General features: G+C 34.6%; 1 long non-coding RNA gene across 1 annotated transcript in view; it reads left to right on the plus strand.

Moving 5' to 3' along the window:
• Nucleotides 1–11206: 11206 nt before the first annotated feature.
• The window catches only part of LOC126504814 (uncharacterized), a 210927-nt gene continuing 198399 nt past the window's right edge, over nt 11207–23734 (plus strand). The window contains exon 1 of the long non-coding RNA XR_007592718.1: nt 11207–11327. This is a non-coding gene — a long non-coding RNA (uncharacterized lncRNA). The remainder of the gene's footprint in view (nt 11328–23734) is intronic.

A 23734-nucleotide genomic window follows, 5' to 3' on the forward strand; every position in this document is an offset into this window, starting at 1 on the left:
TGGGAGGCTGGGAGGAGGCGGAAACTTTTTTTTTTCCTTTTCTCAATAAAAATAAAAATAAAAAAAAGAAAAGAAGAAAAAAAAGAATATAAACTTAAATACTTTGACCTATGCATTATGTTTATTTAGTACAGATCTGTAGGGTTACTTTGTCACTGTGGTAATTAATATTAAAAAAGAAAATATATTGGTAAAAATAAAATATATTGGTAGTGCTTTATAGGTCAGTCAATTTTTCTCATACAGGCTCAAATAAATACTATTCAGAGAAAAATCTTATAATCAAATCTTTTTTTCTAACATAATGATATCAGCACTAATAGAAATTTCTGGCTCTAAATACTACATAGAGCTTTGATTTATAAATATTCCACATCATGTAGCTCTTATATTTATAAGTCCAGGAAAGAAATAGTTGAATATTCTTCAGAACTTAAAGGATATTAAAGTTTTTGTGGAAGTTAATAGTTAAATGTGTTATCATTGATGCCAAAGGAATCCTCTTTCAGAACATTCCATCCAAGCAGACTTATACTCTGTTAGCTTGAGAATCAGGTAACTTCTATATTGAAAAAAATCACTCCTACTCTGCTGCTCGAATGGCAGTTTTGAGATTAAGCTTTCATTCACTTGCTATCATATGCAAAGGAAAATGTAACCATTGTTAAGAACTTGACATTTATGTGCTCAGAAATACTGTCTGGGCAGTATCAATAAGGCACATTGTTCAAATCAGAGTATCTGATTATAGAACTTTGGTTTCCAGAATAGAATTCAAACTGAAATGGTAAAGTACTTTTTATAAAGATAGTTTCTCTCATAACCTGTATTTTTCCTTCAAATAACTTTCATTTTTAAAGGAAGAAAATATTTATTTTTCTTCAGTGAATATTTTCAGACAATAAATTGCTACCTTTGAAGAAGATATCAGCATATGAATTTATCAGTAATCACAGGCAGATCGGAAGGAACTGAAAAATTTTTAAGCAATGATTCTTTAGTATAATTTATTATGTAACAATAATAGAAAAATGTTCAATGTTTACACATATCATGCACTGAAAAGCATAAATCATCAGTTAATAGAAAAATATGCATAACTGATGTCAATCATTCAGTTATGCATGGCTTGGATTTTGAAGACTAATAAATATTAGAAAATAAGAGAGTACTAACTCAGTTTGGACTTAAACCCTTTATTTCATCTTTCTCATATGACCATTATTATTTATTAATGCTTGAATTATTTTCCACAATTTCTCCTTACTACTTTTCACTGAAGCATTGCTAAATAATCATGATAAAGGAATAACCTTAAACACTGCAACATATATTCACTATTTTACTATAATATATTAGACTTCACAGAAATACAGTATTGTTTGTTCTCATTCTTCCTTATTTTCTTCACCATGTAGAACACTACATTTGAGCTAGAAACCTTCTTAGAGACATTTTGATTCAAAGCAATGGACATATAATACTGTAGCTCTTGGTTATAAGGATGGAGTATTCTGCAATGTATGTCAAATAACAAAAGTATTATAACCTTCTGTTTAAAGCAAAAGTTTTAAAAGAGAACTCTTACTACACATTTTATTATTTTTAATTCTGTGTGTTACTTTTTATTAATTAAATATACTCATTTATTTTATATTCCTATTATAATTTTCCCTCCATCCTCTCCTCCCATTTCATCCCCTCACTTCCCCTCTCCTCTGACAGTGCACTCCTCCTCTGTTTCTGTTGAGAAAAGGGCAGTTTTCCCATGGATATCAGTAATGCATGGCATATCAAGTTGCTTTCAGACCAAGTTCCTCCCTTTCTTAATGTTGGGCAAGACAACCCAGTATGAGAAATTATGAGAAATAGGTCCCCAAGAGGCTAATGTGGGAGTCTCCTTTGTGTGCTGTGATTACTATTAATGAACAAAGAAACTGCCTTGGCCTGTTGATAGGACAGAACTTAGATAGGTGGGGAAGATGGAACTGAATGCTGGGAGAAAGAAGCATAGAGTCAGAGATGCCATGGATCCACGGCCGGAGGTAGATGTGCTGAAATTTTACTGGTAGGCCACGACCTCATGGTAATATAAGGATTAATAGAAGTGGGTTAAATTAATATGGTAAGAGTTAGCCAATAAGAAGTTAGAGATAATGGGCCAAGCAGTGGTTTAATTAATATAGTTTCTGTGTGATTATTTTGGGTGTAAGCTAGCTAGGCACCAGGGACTAAAAAGCAGCCCTCCTTTCAATAAGAAACAGCAAAAATTTTATGGAAAATCCCTCTTTCCACTGCTAGGAATCACACAAATAGGCCAACTGACAGAACTGTCACACATATGTAGAGGGCCTCATTAGTCCCATGCAGACACGCTGGCTGTTAGTCCAGAATCTAAGAGCGCCTATGATCCCTGGCTAGTTATTTCTCTGGGTTCCCTTGTGATTTCCTTTACCCTTGGCTTATACAATCCTTCCTCCATCTCTTCAGAAGAATTATTCGAGCTCTGCCCAATGCTGGATTGTGGATCTTTGCATCTGTTTCCATTAGTTACCAGATGAAGGCACTCTGGTTACCACGAGGGTGGCTAACCAGTGACTGGTCCAGCCTCAGACTCATACCAAGAGAGTGAGTACACACTGGCACTACCGGGAGTGGCAAAATTCAGAGGCCAGAAAGCCCGAAAACCTAATATAGAACAAACACCATTGGAGAAGACAAAAAAAAAAAAAGTGAATGTAATAATGCCTAGAGATATTCTTCTATAAACATTGTATTTAAAAAAAATATTCTTTTTTCCTTGGTTTTCAAGACAGGGTTTCTCTGTGTAATAGCCTTGCTGTCCTCGAACTAGATCTTGTAGACCAGGATGGCCTTGAATTCACAGATATCAGTGAATTCCTAGTTCTGCCTCTCAAGTGCTGGGATTAAAGGTGTGTTTAACATATATTTTTAACAAACATTAAGTTATTCAGACAATCATGAAGCTCTTCAGAATTGACAATCAAAATGATGCTTATAAATATGTTTTCAACTGATATATATAAAACATACATTTTAATTTACTTGTATGAAAAGGCCTTGAATACTTTTACAGTTCTTCACTATTTTGCATGAGATGTGAAAGCCAGCATATGCCCACTTTGGGGGATTTTAGAGATTTTATGTTAAATACATATTCATTTATTAAAATCTAAATTGTAAACATAGAAAAAAATTAATGAAGTAAAATTTAAATATTGGAAATGCATCCTTATTATTTTACACCATGAAAATATTGTTAGAACTTATGCACTGAATTTTCTATTAGCATTTGTCAATAAAACTTTTATTTACATGTGTACATGCATTTTATTCTGTCAATAATCATGTTTTAATCTATTATTTTGGAATTTAAGGCATTCAAGTCACTTTAAAATATGTTCCTTTTTAATTTTAAATAATAGCTTGTGCTGCACATATATTAGATAATTTATAACATTTATAAGAAAATCATAAGAATATTTTTAAATAAAATAACATCTTTTATATTTGTTTTAGGTCTTTATTGTGTGTCACAACAGGTAGAACTCAAACATGTGGGCAAGACACACAACTATTCACACTTTAGTATAGGTGGATTATTCCTGTCCAGCATCCACTCAAAAAACTACATCTAAGGTTTACATTAATTATAAATAATCAACTAGTAGCTCAGTTTATTACTAACTAGCTCATACATTTGAGTTAACCCACATTCCTTATATATGCTGTACCACACAGTGATGCCTTCAACATGGCATGTTCATCTCCTGCTCTCTTTGCATCTGGCTGGCTACTCTAGACTCTCCCTTTCTTCCTCCCAGCCCTCTCCTAGTCTGGCTTTCCTGCCCAACCTTATTTTGTTTAGCTATTGGCCAGTCAGTTTCTTTATTAAACCAATCACAGAAACATATATTCACACAGCATAAAGAAATATTTCACAGCACTTTTATTTCTTGCTCTTGGATGAACTTGTCTGTATATTATCCATTCTAAATTTTATAATATATAAAAAAATTAATGTATTTGAAAAAGTGTTACATTAAAGGAGAAATGCACAACACATCTCCATATTAGCCACGTCACTGAAATGGAAATGTAAGTGGCAGACAGGAAGTGTTCTTGAATGACTTTCAAATAATAGGTTTTATGTATACCCTCATTTTTTTCCTACGTTCTCATTCCTGGGTGTTCTCAAGGATGATTGTCTTAGTAAACTTGATGTTAGAGACAGATATATAAAAATAAATAAACAAGAGCAATGAAAAAGTGGTGTGCCCATATATTTTTCAAACTATTCAACTACGTTCCTAGTAGAATTTTTTGGAATATCGAAAACCTGAAAACAACCTAGATGCGTCTCAATGGAAGAATGGATAAAGAAAATGTGGTACATTTTCATAATGGAGTATTATTTAGTGGTTAAAAAAATGACATCTTGAGATTTGCAGGCAAATGGTGAAACTAGGAAAAACTACCCCGAGACAAGTAACCCAGACACAGAAAGCCCCAGTATGTACTTACTCATAAGTGCCTATTAGACATTAAGCAAAAGATAACCAGGTTATAGTCAACAAACCCAGAGAATACAGGAAGCAAAGAAAACCTAAGAGTGACATACATAGATCCAAGGAAGGGGAGGTAGAAAAGATCTCCTTAGTAAATTGGCAGCATTGGGGGGAGAGGATGGGAGAGGGCAGTAATAGAGTGGGGAGGAGAAAAGGGGGAGCTGTGAGGAGAACATGAGGGTTTAGAAATATTGAGATTGGTAAAGGACAGACAGGGAGCGCAAGAAAAGAGATACCTTGATTGAGGGAGTCATTTCTTGGTTAGCAAGAAACCAGGCCCTAGGGAAACTCCCAGAAAACAACAGGATAACACTAGCTAAGAATCTAAGCAATACTGGAGAGGGTACCCAAGCTACCCTTTCCCTGTAAGCAGATTGGTGGCTACCTTAAATGTTATCATAGACCCATCATCCAGTAACTGATGGAGGAAGATGCAGAGATCTACAGCTAAGCACTGGACCAAACTCCAGGATTCCAGTCACAGAGAAGGAGGAACAATATTATGAGCTATGGGGTCAAGACCATGATGGGTATATCCATAGAAACAGCTGATTCAAGCTAATGGGAGTTCACTGACCCCAGACTTATAGCTGGGGAACCAGCAGAAGATCAAAGACGACACTTTGAATATGGGTGACAGTTGTGTGGCATGCGCAGTTTGTAGGGCCACTAGCAGTGGAACCATTATGTAGTCATAGTGCATGATCTGGCTCTTTGGAGCCCATTCTCTATGGAAAGATCTTGCTCAGCCTAGATGCAGTGGGGAGGACCTTGGTTCTGCCTCAAGTGATGTGACAAACTTTGTTGACTCCCCCATGGGAGGCCTCACCCTCTGTGACGAGTGGATGGAGGATGAGGTGGAGAGATTAGAGGAATAGGAAGAAGGGAAAGAGGGGGAACTGGGATTGGTATATAAAATAAGATAGCTTTAAAAATGAAAAACAGAATGTGAATGCTTACGAAAATGCTTAATAAAGCTCAGAAACTGTTGATCCGTAGCTGCAGAGACTGATATTCTATTTACAATGCTTAGAATGATTCAGTTTTATGCAATTGCAAAATGCTTATTAGTAAATTTTAAAAGATTAAAATTTTGTGTTTAATGTAATGTGAACTAATTCTATAATTAACAGAGATGTTTCATTTAATAGTTTTTTCTTGTGATCATTTAAGACAATTTATTTTGAGCGTATTTCTAGCTTCTTAAGAGGAGTTATATAGTAATGTGGAAAATGTACATTATGAAATTGGAAATAAATTAATTCCCATGTCAGGCCTTAAGTATGGTATTCCTTTAGACTGCTCATATATTACTTATGTGCTTACTCTTCTTTAGATTGTATACAGACTGAAATTATCCCTTAGAATTTTTAAGGCAACAATTATGTACAAAGTTTGGTACAAATCATTAGAATTTTTAGGAGCCAGCCTTTGAGTCTAAATTTTAAAAAGTTTATGTATATCCTAGAGGTTTAGCTACAAAGACCTTAGAGATAGTGTAAGGACAGAGATAAATACTTTGTTCATAAACACTATTAATGAGATCTATTGAGAACTGTAAATAGAGAACACATTAAATTACATTCCCATTTTGCATAATTATAACTAATTATAGTTATTAGACTAATGATTTTACTCATCAAGAACAATGAAATTGTTACAAAGGTTAAAAAACATAACAAATTGACATCATTCTATTAGGATTCTTTCATAACTCCCTAGGTATCTATTTTCAATTTTCATATGGGCCTTTTTTTTTGGGTAACGTTTTTCTTTGAAGGAGGGGAGGTCATTCTATACCTGTTTTTCACCGGTATAACTCTTTTGACATTTTTACTTTGGGTTCTACAGACCCAATTCACCTCATCAAATTGAAAGCTTAATTACCAGATATAAGGTGATTATCTCCAAATCTGTAACTTTAAAAAATTTTCCTTTATGATGGTCCCTCTAGGGACCTCTATTTCGAAAATGTCCAAATTAGTGAAACACATCATCTTTCAAAGAAACCATTTTTTAAACAAGAATGTTTCAAAGATAATGTACGGAAAATTTCATTAACTCCTCATGGCCGTGACTGGAATTCCTAGATTTCCTCACGTCTAATCACCATGGAAGTGATCAACAGAATTTAAGATTCCTTCAATGACCAATAATTTACATTTGCCTTTCTGTCATTAATACTTTTCAGATATATAGATGTCTTACCTCAAATAAGTGTGGTCTTTGTGAGATTTCTTTGATCAACTCCAAACTGATTTCCCTTCATTGTCAAAATGATATTAAGTGAACGTGAAAGATATTTCTTGACGTGTCTAGTGAAACCAGCCATATCGCTCAGATAATCTGTTTCTATCCATTCCAGAACACAATGGACATTGCTGTTTCCCAAACATATTTGTTACTTAATATCTTTTCCTTCTTTGTACTTGCTCATTTTGTAATTGAAAACCCATTTCCTATTTCTTTGTACGTCATGTTTCCAGCTTTAACTCTCATCAGAATCTTACTTCAACTTCTAAAGTTTCAAGTAGACATGCTTTCTTCTATACTGTGACTTTCTTTTAATGGACACTCTCTTTATACTGCTAAATATGGTAAAGTACTCATTAAGTTACACATTCTATGGGTTATTTTTCTAGAGCTATGATAAAAGATCATGACAAAGCAGCTACATATAAAAGGGTTTATTTAGGCTTATAGCTCCAGACTGATAAGCATTCGTCATTTTAACAAGTGATGGTCATGGTAACAGATGGGTGTGGTGGCTGAGACAGTAAACTGAGAATTTAAATTTTGAATGGCAAGCACAAAGGAGAGAGAAAGGGAGAATGCAAACTGGAAATGATGGCTTTAACTTCCCACAGCACACCACCATTAAAGTACTTAAACCAACAAGTGTGCGTCCCTTAAGCCTTTCCAAACAATCCTGGGAACTGGCGATGAGCCTTTGGAGAACATTCTCATTCAAACCAACACAAAGAATAATAAAAATAATATCAAATAAATAATTACATAATTATTACTTAGAATGCTCAGGTATTGAGCAAGTGAAAATGAGATAACAGCATAAAAATAAAATAAATAAAAAGGGAATGTGTAAATCCATACTAAATAATATATCCACAGAATACGATGAATAACAGAATTCATAAAAAGCCAGATGTTCAGATTTGTGAAGTTAGTAAACAAAAAAGTGCAAATCAGAGATCAGAGTTGGTAGACAGTGAATTACAAATATAAAGAAAGATTTTAAGCTTATCTATATGTTTACAAAAGAAAATACTAAATATCTAAAATTTAGATGTATGTTTGGATATATGACATAATCTCTGTTGTCAAAAGTAAATCATTTAATATCTACATTGTAAAATAGAGGTAGTATGAAATAAATATTCACACTTTTAATATTCCTCATTAAAATTAGATATAAAAAGCAGCAAAATTACAAAATACAGAAGTTGCAATGTCAGTTATAATTCCTTAGTAATCCACTTGAGATTATATAAATATGTATATATTTAATCAAGTAGCAATGTGTACAATAGTTTAGATAAGATTTTTACTATTTTTGTCATTTTGTTAAAAAAGATATTTTTGTTAAGTGATATGACATTTTCCTCTTACCTTCATGTACTACATAATTTATACATGTACATCCTACAATTATCAATCATATTTTTGAGAAAGTAGTGTATATAAATACGTAACATATTTTATTATTCCAGCTGGATAGTTTATTTACAAATAATTTTGGTCACAAATATTTTGAGCGCGTGCATTTTACAGAAGTAGAAAATTTGGAGATTAAGGAAAGATTTCAGAATTTGACTTTCATACCATTGTCATTATAAATAGAAGTTTTAGTAAAAGTGAGCTCTCCTGATACTCATCCTCTCTCAGAGTGATTAAGCAAGATTAGTTGTTCTTCCTGATTTTGGAAACTGAATACTAAATTATTGCAAAAGAATCAGTAAAATAAAAATCTATATTATTTAGTAGTCTACATTACTTATGACCATGTGTAGAACTTTCTTTCAGAATATACTGTTTCCTCTTGAAAAGCAGTCTGTTTCAAAGAAAATAGGAAACTGTTTCAGGAGGAAATAGTCTATTCTGGTAGAAGCCCTCTAAGACTCAGAGGGTGCTACAGAGAAGGCAGGATCTTTAAGAATCAGGATGTATGTAAGTAACTTTTAAGTCAGGTAGTCGCTGAAACAGACCAGAAGTACAAGTCATGTTAAGAAGAGTCAGACAAGAAGAGCTGTGGAAGAGACTCTCAGCCATATCCAGCTGTTGGGAGTTGGGTAGACACCACAAGGTTTGGAGCTTTTATGAATAATCACTCATGCTGTTGCTAACTGTGACATGACTGCCTTTGAGTCATTCATAGTCTTATAAATAACTACAATAACTCATTGAATTCCCATATAGAATTTTTCCATAGAAAGAATTTCAATGGAAAAATTCTTTTTTCTGTCCTCCATCACGAACATAGCTTACCTACCTGCAGTAAACAGACATTTGTTGTGTCAGGCTGCTTGTTTGTTTTTGGCTGCTCAGCTCCAAAGTAATCATACAAAAACCACATTATTTGCAATACTCTTTAGCCAATAGCTTAAGTATATTTCTAGCTAACCCATATCTTCATTCAACTCATCTCAATTAATCTATGTATTGCCATGGGGCTGTGGTTTACCAGGTAAAGTTCTGGCATCTGTCTTCATTGTGATTTCTCATTGACTCTACCTTCTTTCTCCCAGCATTCAGTTTAGTTTTCTCCGCCTAGCTCTACTCTACCCTATCATAGGCCAAGGCAGATTTCTTTATTAATTAAAAATAAAAGCAACACATAAACAGAAAGACTTCTGAGATCATTTCCCCTTTTCTGTTTAAATAAAAACGAACATTTTACCTCTAACATAGTAAAATTACACTAAAAAAACAGGTATCATGCAAGAATTACAGTTATAATATTTATATCTACTTTATCTTTTATCATACTTCAACTCCATCAAAGATTTCAGAAGGATATAATATTACCTAAATAAACAGGAAGCACATTGCAAACAACTCCCAAAACTTAATAATAACCAAAGACAGCTCACTGTCTGGAGAGTCATCCAGAGTTCTTCTGTAATGTTTCAGGCACCCATTTTCAGCCTATAGGCCCATAGTATCTGGTAGAATCTTCCATGTAGCAGGAAATTTTAAAGACAGTACTGCCTATATTGGCAGTTTGTCAGTCACCTTTTTCTGTGTCCTATAGAATGTCTTGCAGACTCTTCCATGAAGCAGGAACCCCAAAGGATTGTCTCACCTTTCGGCAAGATCATTATTCATTTATCTGTGGTTCCTAGGGGTCCAGTTCATACAGCATATCATCAAACAGTACAAGCAAGAGCATTTTTTGCCCAAATGACTACCAACCTCCAGCTGGAGCCTCTTCAATGCCCATCTTCCTCTTAAAGTAAATTTGTGATGTCAGGAGCAGATGTGTTTCACTGCTATGAAAAATTCCTAAATTCTTAATACATTTTAAATGCCATATTCTGAAGGCCTCTGATAGGTTCAAAAAATGCCTGTCTAACTAAAGTATATCTCTATATATCTAGAAAACTTAACTGACATGCCTACAAGCATAACTATTATAGACGGCTATCTATTAACCCATATTTCTTAATTATACACTTTCAAATGAGCCGCACAAACACAATACCTTATCAGGAGCAGAAAATACATATCTATATAGAGCAAAATTATCTTAAATTTGTATCAATGAGCCGAAATCCATACCAATGCAAATCTCTATAGCATATTCTTCTTTATATATAAATGAACATCTATAAACAATATTTAAGAATTTGTTTGTAGTTCTCTCTTCTTGCTGTTTATTGGGTGAAATAATTTTTGGGGGTGTTGATGGTGAACTTTTAAAGAGTTCTTGGTCCATCAAACCACATTAGTATGGAAGGATTCCAGCACTTCTCATCTTCTGTGGAAACAAAAGTAAAACCTCTTTTCCAAAGCAACATATCCTTAGACTCAAATTTTGATGTCAAGATACTTTCTGTTAGTTTAATTTAGCAGTTCATACAATGAAATTTCTCTCATTACTTAGCTCTTTAGCAGTCAAAAAATTCAAAGAAAATACAGTAATGTACATAATCCACACTTCCTGTGTATATTTCATCCTTACATGCTTATTTTCCTTTTCTCCTTTTAATTTAGACTGTCTGTATTCTTTGTCTTTTTAAAGACTTTACTTTTTTTAAAAAATTACTTCTTTTTATAACTGTCTATATTCTTTTTCTTCTCTCCCCTGAGTCTATGTCTATTTATCTAACACTGTGATCTATTTAGAGGTCTTATTCATCTGGACTTATCTTATTCATCTGACCAGAATTGCTTTTTTTGTCTTTTATTTATTTATTCATTTATCTATCTATCTATCTATCTATCTATCTATCTATCTATCTATCTATCTATCATCTATCTATCTATTTATTAAAGATTTCTGTCTCTTCCCCACTGCCGCCTCCCCTTTCTCTCCCCCTCCCCCAATTAAGTCCCCCTCCCTCATCAGCCCAAAGAGCAATCAGGGTTCCCTGCCCTGTGGGAAGTCCAAGGACCACCCACCTCCATCCAGGTCTAGTAAGGTGAGCATCCAAACTGCCTAGGCTCCCACAAAACCAATAGGTGCAGTAGGATCAAAAACCCATTGCCATTGTTCTTGAAGTCTCAGTAGTCCTCATTGTCCGCTATGTTCAGTGAGACCGGTTTTAACCCAGGCTTTTCAGACCCAGGCCAGCTGGACAAGACTAGAGACAATGCAGCCATGCCTGCTTGTTCCGCCCAGTCCAACAAGCCTGAGAATGTTTGTTGCCTCTGAGAGCAAAGCACATTGCTTCAGTTTTAGGCACACAGCGTGTCTTGGTCTCCATTAAACAAGTTGTTGCATCCTGTCCACAGACCCCATTTAAAGGCTCAGTCTACTAAAAAAGCAAGAGTTAGTGCTGGCAGCACAACCAGGAAGCCGCCATTTCAAAACCACATAGTTATTTTGTTGTTGTTGTTGTTTTCTGGTACCTCTGAATCAGGAAGACCTCTCTTAAAAGAGCTGCAGCATGCTGCCAGTAAGTAGAGCCCATCTGAAAAAAAAAAAAAATAAACAGCAGCTAAACTTTGTTGTTTAAGGTCTAGAATTTCTTTCTAAGCTTTCTCAGGTTTTATGTGGATTTAGCTAGCACACGTAGGAGCACCAATCTGTAGTGTTAGGCTGCTTGTTTTTTTTTTTTTTTGGGCTGCTCAGCCCTAAAATAATCACACAGAAATCATATTATTTGCAATACTTTTTGGGCAATAGCTTATGCGTATTATCTTAAATCAACCCATCTCTCCATTATGCTGGTCATCACCAAGAAGCTGTGGCTTACCGGGCAAATTCTGGCACTTGTCTCTGGCGGGGATACATGGCTTCTCACTGACTCCATTTTCTTTCTTCCAGCATTTAGTTTAATTTTCCCAGCCTAGCTCTTCTCTACCCTATCACAGGCCATGGCAAATTTCTTTATTCATTAACCAATAAAAGCAACACATAGAAAAAAGGAAACCCTACATCACACATTGATAAGGGTTTCTGAAGTGTGATACACATGGTTACAATTTTTCTTTTTCTTTTTCCAGTGAGAGGTAAATAAAAGCTATATTTCCTAAAAATGACTGCTTTTGGACATTGGGTATAATTGGTATAGGCTGAAAAGTATATTCAAAACATTTTTTTGTCAAAAAGAAACATCTAAATATCAGCTTTTAAAAATCCAAATTAACCTGAGTAAGAAAAAAATACAGCAGACAAGGAAAAAAACAGTCAATTATCAACTGGAAAATATGGGAACATTGCACAAATTTCCCAGAGAACTTGCAAGTAACTTGTCTACATTATAATACTATTGAAAAAACTGAAATAAAGTATCAGCAAACAAAATTTTAGGAAATACTTAGATTTCAAAATTAAGATTGATATTTTCACTAAGGATAGATATTGCTGAAAATGTTAATAATAACAATTATTTTAAAAATAATAGCAGATCCAAGAAAAGTTCAAGCAATAATTCCACATATATATGACATCGTTCCATTGTGTTTGAGATCGGTTGCAAAAGCTCCACTATTTCTCATATGATATTACATCCAAAATGGTCATGCTTCCTAAAGTTGTCACTGGAACTGAAATATTTTACAGCAATTTCGCACCATCATCACTATCACTAAAACTGTCTCCTAATAGCTATCTGTTAATAGTAAGCAGATATTAGTGATATAAAATGAGTCATCTATCCAAAACAGTACTGAATGGCTATTAGGCAATAAACAATACATGCTTCTTTTTGCTAGTAGCACTCTTTCGTGCTTAAGTCATAGAGAGTAAATGAGCATAGAGGTGTAGAGGTCAATGTCGTTAACGTTTCCCCTCTGAAGCCTCCCCTTGGAGAAGCAAATGGAAACGCAATTAATGATACATTAACAGTAAAAAGTTTCCATTTTGCAGTTCCTCTGCAATTCTTTATGATAAAGAACTCAAGCACTCCTGCTGGTGATTGCTGTGTAATTATTATTTTTACAGAAATATAAGATTACTTTTTTTTAGTGATTCCTTTAATAGATGAAATTTAAAAGCCTTGTTGTAGAAAGTATTAGTATGAACAAAACCCAAAAGTTAGTAGTTGAATCCTTCTTAAATCTGCCTAACATTTGAGGTCTGATCTACCAAGAAAGAGAACACTCTTCAATATCAGGAAGTCATTTCTTCAATAATAGACAAAATATCTTCAGCAGGTCTAGTTCTTGAGAGAAGTGACTTGCATGATAGGGTGCATGGGCCCAGATACATCATCAAAGTTCTATGCTACCTCCAGTAAAATTACAGTGAGCCTTTCTTCACTGACATGCATGTCCTTTTATCCCACTTCTTGGGTATTCTAACTCCTTTCCTGTGATAGTCTGATATCCTCTCCAACTATAGTTGTTCAAAACATGTCTTTAATCACACCATGATCCACCTAAAAAAATAGTCATTTTGCTTATTTCTCTTCTTCTGGTTGGCAGGGAAAGAAGTGAGATACAAAATATATTCATTGTACCGGATGTTTATTCAATATGTTTTCTTGTCACATGTCCCTACTGTTCTGCATGGCTTTTATGTTTAGAAATATTGGTATATTTTTTAAAGAATAGCCTGAATATATCAAATACAATCTTACTTAGGAATATTGAGTATAGCATAGGAAAGCCACTAACACCAGTGATTGATAGTCATCTTTCATAATGCTAACATTGCTTACTAATTCTCTCAAGAGTTCACATCCACACAGTATAACAGACTATCTTCTCAACATTGTTATTACTCCTGAATGTCCTGAGAAACTAGAAAATACTGATCAGAAAGCCAGACTAGGCATTTTTTTGTTCTGGTTATTATCATCTAATAATATCCCTTGAAAAAGGTTTCTTCTTTGATCTTGGTGTTTTTTATAAATACATTTTCTTTTTTTGTCACTGGAAGACTTTTAGGACATATTTTATTTTATTATTCCTGATAGTTTACACAAATGTCATCTAATTGGGTGGCTCAGCCGTTAAAGGCTAGGCTCACAACCAAAAACATTTTCTTTACTGTATATCTATGTCTTAGTTTTCCACATATTCTAGAATGAGTAGTGTAAATAGTATGTTTTATTATTACATAAGCTACCTACTAACAGAAGATAATTATGGATATGATATATATTTTATTAAAATTAGGAAATATTTGAAAACCAGAAATCATAGTTGTATGCACATCATAAGATTGCTGAGTGTAACAAAATAGGTTATTATAAATTAGTTGTTGAGCATACCACTTGGGCTATTAATAAACATTAAGGTTAGCTATCATCATTATAATCATCACTGTCTTCATTATTTCAACAATCCAGGTATCTCTCTCATCCTAACACAGAAATATTTACTTATCACATCATTAATATATGTAACTCTGGAGTGGAAAGAACAAACTTTCTCATTACCCAGCAACAATGTTTAACACAGAATCAAATTAAATCTATATTTGGAAGCATTGTTCAAGGATTCTTTATTATTTAACAAGTGCAAAATGGCAGCCACTGGCAATCACACACCATCCTATCTTCTGGTATTAAAGCATTGCTGCAAATAAAACAAAGGATAAACAATAGATTTAATTGCATTCTGCTAACAAGCCTGTCAGATCCAAAGAATGTCTCAGTTGTTCATACCAAAATTTTGTGAAAAAGTATGCATACAATTAAGACTTGAAAGCAAACAGAAAATTGACACTATATCAGAAAGCACCTTGTAGTTGATTCAACTTTAATTTATTTATCCAATTAAGAAAATAATCACTGGGACATTACAAAGAATGACATTTGAGTCCTCATTTTTATTTTACTATTTTCATGTTAATAAAAACATAAATCTATCTATAATTCCTTTTCTGCCTCTGTTAAGTTTGTCAAGCCTCTGTTAAGCTCAAATAAGCCCAAATTCAGTGAGGATTACAGGCAAATTTTGCTTTCTATCCTAGTCTAAAATGTCAAATGTATTTTTTCAACTCCATGGTATTAGCATAAGCATTCTTGCTCCTTTTTAAAGTTTCTAATATTTAGTAGTGTCTTGATTTTTACTTGGGTATTTGTTATCTACAGTGTCTCAGGAGAGAATAAATTGATTTGCACTGCATAAGAAGCGAACTTCACTTACTACTCTGCTTCCAGTTATGTTATATTGCTTATTAGTAAGTATTTACCCCAGGAAGAATCACTGTACAATCTTTTTTTCATGCCATTCATTTTTATTATTTGTAACAGAAATGGCATTTCATGCGGACTGACAATGACCCTCTCTGTTTGAAATAGAGCTGTGAAGAAACTTCTGCTCCACAAACTCACATATGTTATATCTTTTCAAATTATTAATAGTAGCTATTAGTTTATCACCATACATACATGTACACATACAAATACACACAGAAAGAAATGTGTGAACATCTCACCACTAGCATTATAGTTGAAATTGAGAGAGAATTCAAGTTGTTGTCTTTAGTTCAAGAAGAAATTTATAAGATTTTACTAATCTCACTAGGAAAACAAAGCCTGTTGAGAAACTCTTCCTTGGGGAATTTTCTTTTAGAGCCATAAACATTCTAGCATAAAGTGAGAAAACAAAAAAAGAAGTATATTAGTAAGAGTGTTGGTACGTGCCTTGGCTAAGGAATTGCGGTAATGTTAAATATGATAAATTCCTTTATAATTGGGAAGTCCACTCTGGGCTAGAATCCAAGGGTTCTGGAGTAAACCTACCCTCACAGATCTTAAGGTCTGTGAAACAGGCAACTGCATAAGAAGACACAATACAATACTATTCTTATTACAACTGAGAACATATAGAGGCTTTCATAATATAGAACAGTTCTCAACTTGTGGGTTACAATTCCTTTTGGGGGTTCAATGATCCCTTCACAGGGGTCACCTAGGACAACCAGAAAACACAGATATTTATATTAGGATTCATAACAGTAGCAAAATTATAGTTATCAAGGAGCAACAAAAATAATTTTATGATTGGGGGTAAGCACAACATGAGGAACTGTATTAAAGGTCGCAGCATCAGGAAGTTGAGAACCACTGGCACAGAGTAACAGGGTGAAACCAGAACAACCTGGGACATGATAATGACAGTGAGATTCAATATCCTTCTTGGTGTGATTTTACTGTATTAAAGGTCCATACCTCTGGGAAGTGAAGAGAAACTGGGAGGAGACAACAAAAAGCAGGCAAAACACTTCAAGGGCAAGAAATGTTAGCCCCATTAATGCTGGTAAATAGCTAGGAGAATGGTTAGATGTACATAGATTCAGAATGTGTTTTAGAATTAGTATCTATGGAAGCTGGATGATGGACTGATCTGTGTTGAAAGAAAACATGAAGAACAAATTCTATATCTCAGAACAAAAGATGTTAATATTGGGAAACTGACAAGACAGATGAAGAGGCAAGACTCTGTGCATATTTGTGAAGGACTGATTAGATTAGTTTACTTGAAGTAGGAAGCTCTAACTTAAATGTGAGCAATAGCATGCCGCACTAGCCACACTACCACTCTTTGGATTCCATACAGAACAATGTGAGCTGAGAACCAGTAAGTCATTCTCATCGTCACCCATTTCTTCTCACTCTGCCACCTCTCCTCTCCTCTCCTCTCCTCTCCTCTCCTCTCCTCTCCTCTCCTCTCCTCTCCTCTCCTCTCNGAAGATCTTCACCAACCCCACAAATGACAAAGGTCTGATCTCCAAAATATATAAAGAACTCAAGAAACTAGACCGTAAAAGGCTAATCAACCCAATTATAAAATGGGACACTGAATTGAACAGAGATCTCTCAACAGAAGAAGTTCAAATGGCCCAAAGATACCTAAGGTCATGCTCAACTTCCTTAGCGATCAGGGAAATGCAAATCAAGACAACTTTAAGATACCATCTTACACCTGTCAGAATGGCGAAAATCACTGTACAATCTTAACATGCCCCATTTTGTTATATTCTAGTTTTTCTTTTGTGTAGAAGAGAGAATCTCAGTATGCAGTTTTTGTTGGCCTGGAATTCCCTGTATAGAACAAGTTGGAACCAGAGATTCACCAACCTCTGCCTTCTGAATGCAAAAACAAACAAACAAACAAACAAAATAAACAAACAAAATGAACATGCTATCAGGCCTGACAAATTTCATATTCTTTTATAAAAATCTATTTTCTAACTATACAACCATTTAGTTTATAACTCAGTACTGTCTTTGAAGGGCATATTATTTACATAATAGTGAATAAAAGATCTTAAAAGCTACTTTATTTAAAATATTTTCTTTAAAATTCTGTATACACAGGCTAAAATATTTTTAGTGACAACTTGATAGTAGTAAAAATAAAGAAGGCTCCTAAAACCTTGTGATTTAATGATACATGCTAAATTTATATTTTTTAAAATCTGTTGATAAACTAAATTTTTCTAAGATAGCTTTCCACTTATGAACATAATCACAGTGCATACAGAACACTCTCACTCCCCACTACCCCTACATGTAACTACTACTCCCCCCAAACTTCTTCCATGTTCATGTCCACTCATTTTATTTTCGGACCTACATAGTTTTACCTGTGCTATCTCTGTGACCACGGGCATTGAGTCATGTTGTAGAGCAAGTTGGGCACAACAGTGTGTGCAAACTAGACAGTGACTCTGCTTCTTCTTGAATCCATCAATAACCAAAAGAAGTTAAATGGTAGAAAATTCAATACCGATTATTAGGCCCTGCTCTGTGGACACAGTGAAAGTAGCTAGGGAAATCAGTAAGAGGTCAGTTAGTTGTTCTCACATAGTCATGCCATTATTGTATATATGTATATTGGATATAACATGTCCAATAGGTTGGATTGCTATTTCATAGCGTTGACACCTGGACAAGGCTAATGACAGTCATTTCCTCCAAGCAGCCTGCTCAGCTCCCTGTACAAGTATTGAATCTAGGCTACAGGAGCCAGCTTCCAGTATGGTTCCAGTTTAATTTTTATATCTTATATCCAAGTGCGTGATATCTTCTCTAATAAAATCTTATTGTATGGTTGACAATTAAGAGAATTGATCAGAGCTTGTATTATTTGCAGGACTACAGGGACCTCCATTTCTTTCTCCTGTGCAGGTATTTCATAACTGGACATACAGGGGAGAGGGCCTTGGACTTTGTTGACTTCCCATGGGATGTCTTACCCTTTCTGAAGAGCGGATGGGAGTGGGTCGGGAGAAGAATGGTATGAGAGGAGGGGAAGGATTAGAAATGGGGATAGCTGTTTAAAATGAGAAAATAATAATGATAATTAAAAAAGTAAAAAAAAAAAGAATGATTCCTTTATCAAGCAGGAACTTTCCTCAAGTTCCCAAGGGAATGGGGGCCATTATCCAAATTCTTGACCTATGAAAAAGGACTTTTGCGTAGCAGACAATAAACTATAGTTTCTTAGTCTTGTTATAAGGGCCTGCCCTCATTGTACCGTACGATTCTGCTTTCTCTGTGTTTATTAACTGAACTCTTGCCCTTAATGGCCTCAAGCTCTAGCTCTGAACTGTTGACATTTCATCCTTGGGATCAGGTGTATCTAATAAATCTCTAACGTTCCTTTTCTTGGTATAATTAGGATGGCACAACTGAATTCCTGCATTTGTGGTGGCAGGGATTTTTTTCCCCATAGAATTGTTTTGTTTATAGAAGCTACCATTGCACACACATTTATCCTTTAAAAAAAACTCAAATATAATTTCCCAAAGAGAAAGGCATTATTAACATTGAGAACCATTAAAAATGAGTCTAAAGGCAATGGAGAAGTAAGGTCTGCAACGTTGAAATGCTGGAACTTTGTCAAGCAGCAATGGTTACCATTAGATCTATGCCAGTGATTCATCACAGCAATAATAACCCTATGAAGACAGATGTAATTGTATATTTTTATGCATTTCTACATATTAATAATAATCAGTTCCTGGACATGATCTGGGCTTTTACTAAGCGTATATCTTTGTAGCAATGATAGCACTATGTATAAGTGTATAAAAATGCAACTATTTTTGTTTTAATGGAAGTGCATTTTCATCTGGTGATTTTCTGTTATGATTTTTTGTCCGTATGAAACTAAACAACAATAAAACGATGCTGTTGCGGTGGGTCTTCAGTGATACTATGTACTTAAAATATCATGATATTACTGATTTCCAAGCTCATTAATTTCAGAATTTCCTAATAAATAACACTAGTCTACCCCTTAAAGGATTTTTGAAATTATTGTCATCCAGAGATATTTAATTGGAAAATTGTTTCTAAGTTAAACTTTAGTACAATGAAATGTACTTCAGAATCTTTCATATTAGTGTTTACTCAATTTCTTTTGAATTTTCCTTCAAGAAGAACGCTATTCATTGCTGAAGAGTTTTGTTTAACCTGAGCCAAGACCCTAGTTGAATTATAATGCATTTACTGGGAGGAAAAGTTTCTTAACACACAATGGTAATGATTAAATCAAAATCAGTAGTTAATGGATCTAAAGTAGAGCTAGCAGCACTCACCAGTGTTTTATTCTGTACTAACTTTTCAGCCTTACCCTTGAACATGCTACTGTGTGTATCACTAATATGTATCAGACACCTCTACCCATCAACTAGATTTACAAAAAACGCCACCTTTTCTTTTCAAATCACCTAAGTTTGTTGTTAAATATGCTATTTAATAAGTCACCTAAAAAAGGTATTTTACCATGTTAAATTTTACTTTTGAAAAATAGTATCACTGGTGATTTAATAATGTTTTATATCACTTGTTGCCTTACTACTTTTCTATTTTTTTATTTACAAAAATTAGGCTATAAAAACTAAATTATTTTTTTAAAAAATCAAATATTTAAAAATAGTAATTATTTTATTTATTTTTTTTATTGAGAAAAGGAAAAAAAAAGTTTCCGCCTCCTCCCAGCCTCCCATTTCCCTCCCCCTCCTCCCACCCTTCTCCCCCTCCCCCCACTCCTCTCCCCCTCCCNCCTCTCCCCCTCCCTCTCCAGTCCAAAGAACAGTCAGGGTTCCCTGCCCTGTGGAAAGTCCAAGGTCCTCCCCCCTCCGTCCATGTCTAGGAAGGTGAACGTCCAAATTGGCTAGGCTCCCCCCAAGCCGGAACTTCAGTAATTATTTTATTTTAAGCAAATAATTTACCTTCTAGTATCGCTGAGAAATTATATTCAACAAAAATAATCTATTCATTTTTATTAAAGTTTAATGCCTTGCTATTTTTGTGAAATTTGTTCAAATATGATTAGCTATTCTGGTGCATAGCTCTGAATAAGATTATTAACAATTATATTTTACTATTATTTGCTACTATTTAATAATTGTTAAGTCACTATTTTGTAAAATTGTGAGTTTGTGGATTCAATGATGACCATTTAGAATTCATTTAAGGTATACAAATTACTAATTAAACAAAAAGAATCCTGACTGGGCAAACATATTTACTATGATGTCACTGATGTAACATTGCTGTATGGATTTCATGAAAATAAAACAAATAGTAACAATTATTGAACCATACTGTCAACTATTTTTTCCATTTTATTTTATTTTATGATGAGAAATTATTTGCTTCTAATTTAATAGTAAAATGTATTAGATGGAAATATGAGCAGTGTTTTTGCATTTATGGTATTGGTGTACCAAGAACACTGAAAATAAGTTAACATTAAATTAATAATGACACTATTAATCCCTAAACTAATCTTCATTCCTTCAAAATGGTCAGTCTAGCAGAACGGAAGATTATGAGAATATATAGGATTTTGGAGCAGACAAGATTCTCAGTGTTTTCTTTAACAAATGAGGTAATTTTAGCATTTGCGGATTAATTAGAGGAAATATTTTACTCAATAACTACACATGATGTCTTCATAATAGCCATGCATTATAAACGTTTTTGAGTGAGAGCTCTACGATTTCGTGAGTTTTTCTGCAATAATTTTCTGTTTGAGTTATTCAAACACATGACATACATAGACGACATGCAAGAACCGCTTAAAGTCTAAGAGGAATAGAAAAGACTTTTGAGATAGCATAAACTCTCTTATGAGAGCGTTCTTTAAAATGCATTAAGGTCCTATCACTAGGGATTTAATCATTCTGACAGTCCCTTCAACATGGAGGATTATGGGCTAATATCTTATTACTGAAGAACTGGAACATGAATAATTTCTCTATACTGATGACCAGAAGATACTAAAATGCATACAGTTATGAAGTCATGCTTCCAAAGAATGTTGTCAAAAAACATTACAATGAATAATATTCAGAAAGAAATATTAGCAGTAATTGTCTTACTGTATATATAGTCTATCAAGGAGGAAGCATCAGATAGTAATATTGCTATGATCAAAGTATTTGTCAAACATTTTAATTCTTTCACGTTTCCTAACAAGTCAAGTGGGGAAAAAGAATGGCTACCCGTGCTCCACTTGATAGGCAGTCTTAGACCCAACAGAACTAAGGGGACTCTATTATGGGTTTTAAAAAGCAGAGCACAGCTTGACCTTGGGAGCTCAGTCCCTTGCTCTGATGAGAGTCTCTGTCTCTATCTCCATCCTTTGCCGGATGAAGATTCTATGGTGACATTCAAGATAATCATCAGTGTAATAGTGAGGCAAGGACAGTTCAGGCACCCTCTGCTCTGCTGCCCAAGGACCTAGCTGGGGATATCCCTGTGGACACCTGAGATCCCCTCTAGAGCCAAGTCTCTTGCCAACACTGAAATGGCTCCCTTAATGTAGATGTCTTCTCCTCTGCTCCTATATCTGCCCTTCCTTCCTCTCCACCCTCCTACTCCCCCAAGGTCTCCCCAGTCTTTCCCTTCTCCTTTCTCTCTGCCCCTCTCTCCTTCCCCCAACCACACCCCCATCCCTACCCCCACTCCCATACTCCCAACTTGTTTCTGAATGTGGCTGACAATGGGGGCTGACTGAGAAGCCACTGATAAAGGCACTGGGACTTGTTTCTACTGCATGCACTGGCTTTTTGGGACCCTAGTCTATTTGGATGCACAGTTTTCTAGGCCTGGATGTGGGGCGGGGGAGGGCCTTGGACTTCCCACAGGGCAGGGTTCCCTTCCCTCTCTTATGGAGGGAGGGGGAAGGAGGAGAGGGAGTAGGGGAATGGGAGGAGAATGGGAGGAGGGGAGAAAGTGTAAATTTTTAATTGGAAAAATTAAAAAAAAAAGCAGAGCACAGGTAGCTGGAAGGGAAAATTGCGGGAACATTGGGTGAGCAAATACTGAGGTGAGAATAGATTGGATTTGATCAAAATACAATTTTTATGTGCATGAAATTCTGAAGCAATAAAAAATGAGTAAGAGCCTGGCGATGGTGGCGCACGCCTTTAATCCCAGCACTCGGGAGGCAGGAGGATCTCTGTGAGTTCGAGACCAACCTGGTATACAGAGCTAGTTCCAGGACAGGCTCCAAAGCCACAGAGAAACCCTGTCTTGAAAAACCAAAAAAAAAAAAAAAAAAGAGTAAGAGTGACTTGTGAAATTTTTATTTTCCAATTTTCGTTTATATTAAATCACAAAGTATTTCATGTTTTTAAGACACATATAAAGAAATAATGCTAAATTATAGTGTGAAATGAATATATATATATACATATAAAGAAAATGAATTTCTTTTCAGTAATCTAATGTTATTCTTTTATAATATTTTGTGACTGCATTCATAATTAAGAAAGTTGGAAGTTTGCCATATGGAATCCATGATTTGATTTGAAATCCAAGGAACAACTGACTTAACCACAAGTTAAGAAATTAACAGAACAATGTAATTAATAGTCTCTGCATTGTAAACAAAAATTTTGAAAAAAATCTGATGATGGATCTTAGCAACGAGTTAAGGCCCTTCTTGTATTGAAGAATGTATGACCTATCTAGTCTAAGGACTTTTAATTTGCTCATGTCGAACATCACTAATATGATAATCAGTATTTATCACGTATATCTCAATTTCATTCACGCTGAAGTACCAGCTAAATCTTAAACACCCTGGCAGGTAGTTTCTACTCGTGAGAACTTCTCTAGTCAAATTATATCTGGCGACCTTAGGTGGCAGATGACCTAGAGGATAATTAAAAATAATTTTGTCCCATTTTTTCCAGAGCTTCTGATTGCAGTGTAGTAATTTTAAATAACATACTGATCTTTAAAAAATCTATTGTATATTTAAATATAGGTTATAAAGATATAGATAAAAATCCATATCAGGTACATTCAGCATGTTTTGTAGTCACAACTACATGTCACACTAATTATATTCAGCTTTCCAAAACGAAAATCATTTTTTAAAAAAATGTTGTATGATATTGAATAGATTAGAGAATGATCAATTTCTGTGATGGTTCTAATTAATTTCAAGTCCCTCAACAAAGAGTTCCTAAGAGCTTTTTAATGATTTCAGGTCTTGTTGGTTCGAATTCATTGGAAGTAGAGATGTTATTCAGATGTTAT

This window comes from Alexandromys fortis, unplaced genomic scaffold, assembly GCF_014885135.2.
Source record: "Alexandromys fortis isolate MF-2015 unplaced genomic scaffold, M_Fortis_MF-2015_v1.1 scaffold_32, whole genome shotgun sequence".
NCBI lineage: Eukaryota > Metazoa > Chordata > Mammalia > Rodentia > Cricetidae > Alexandromys > Alexandromys fortis.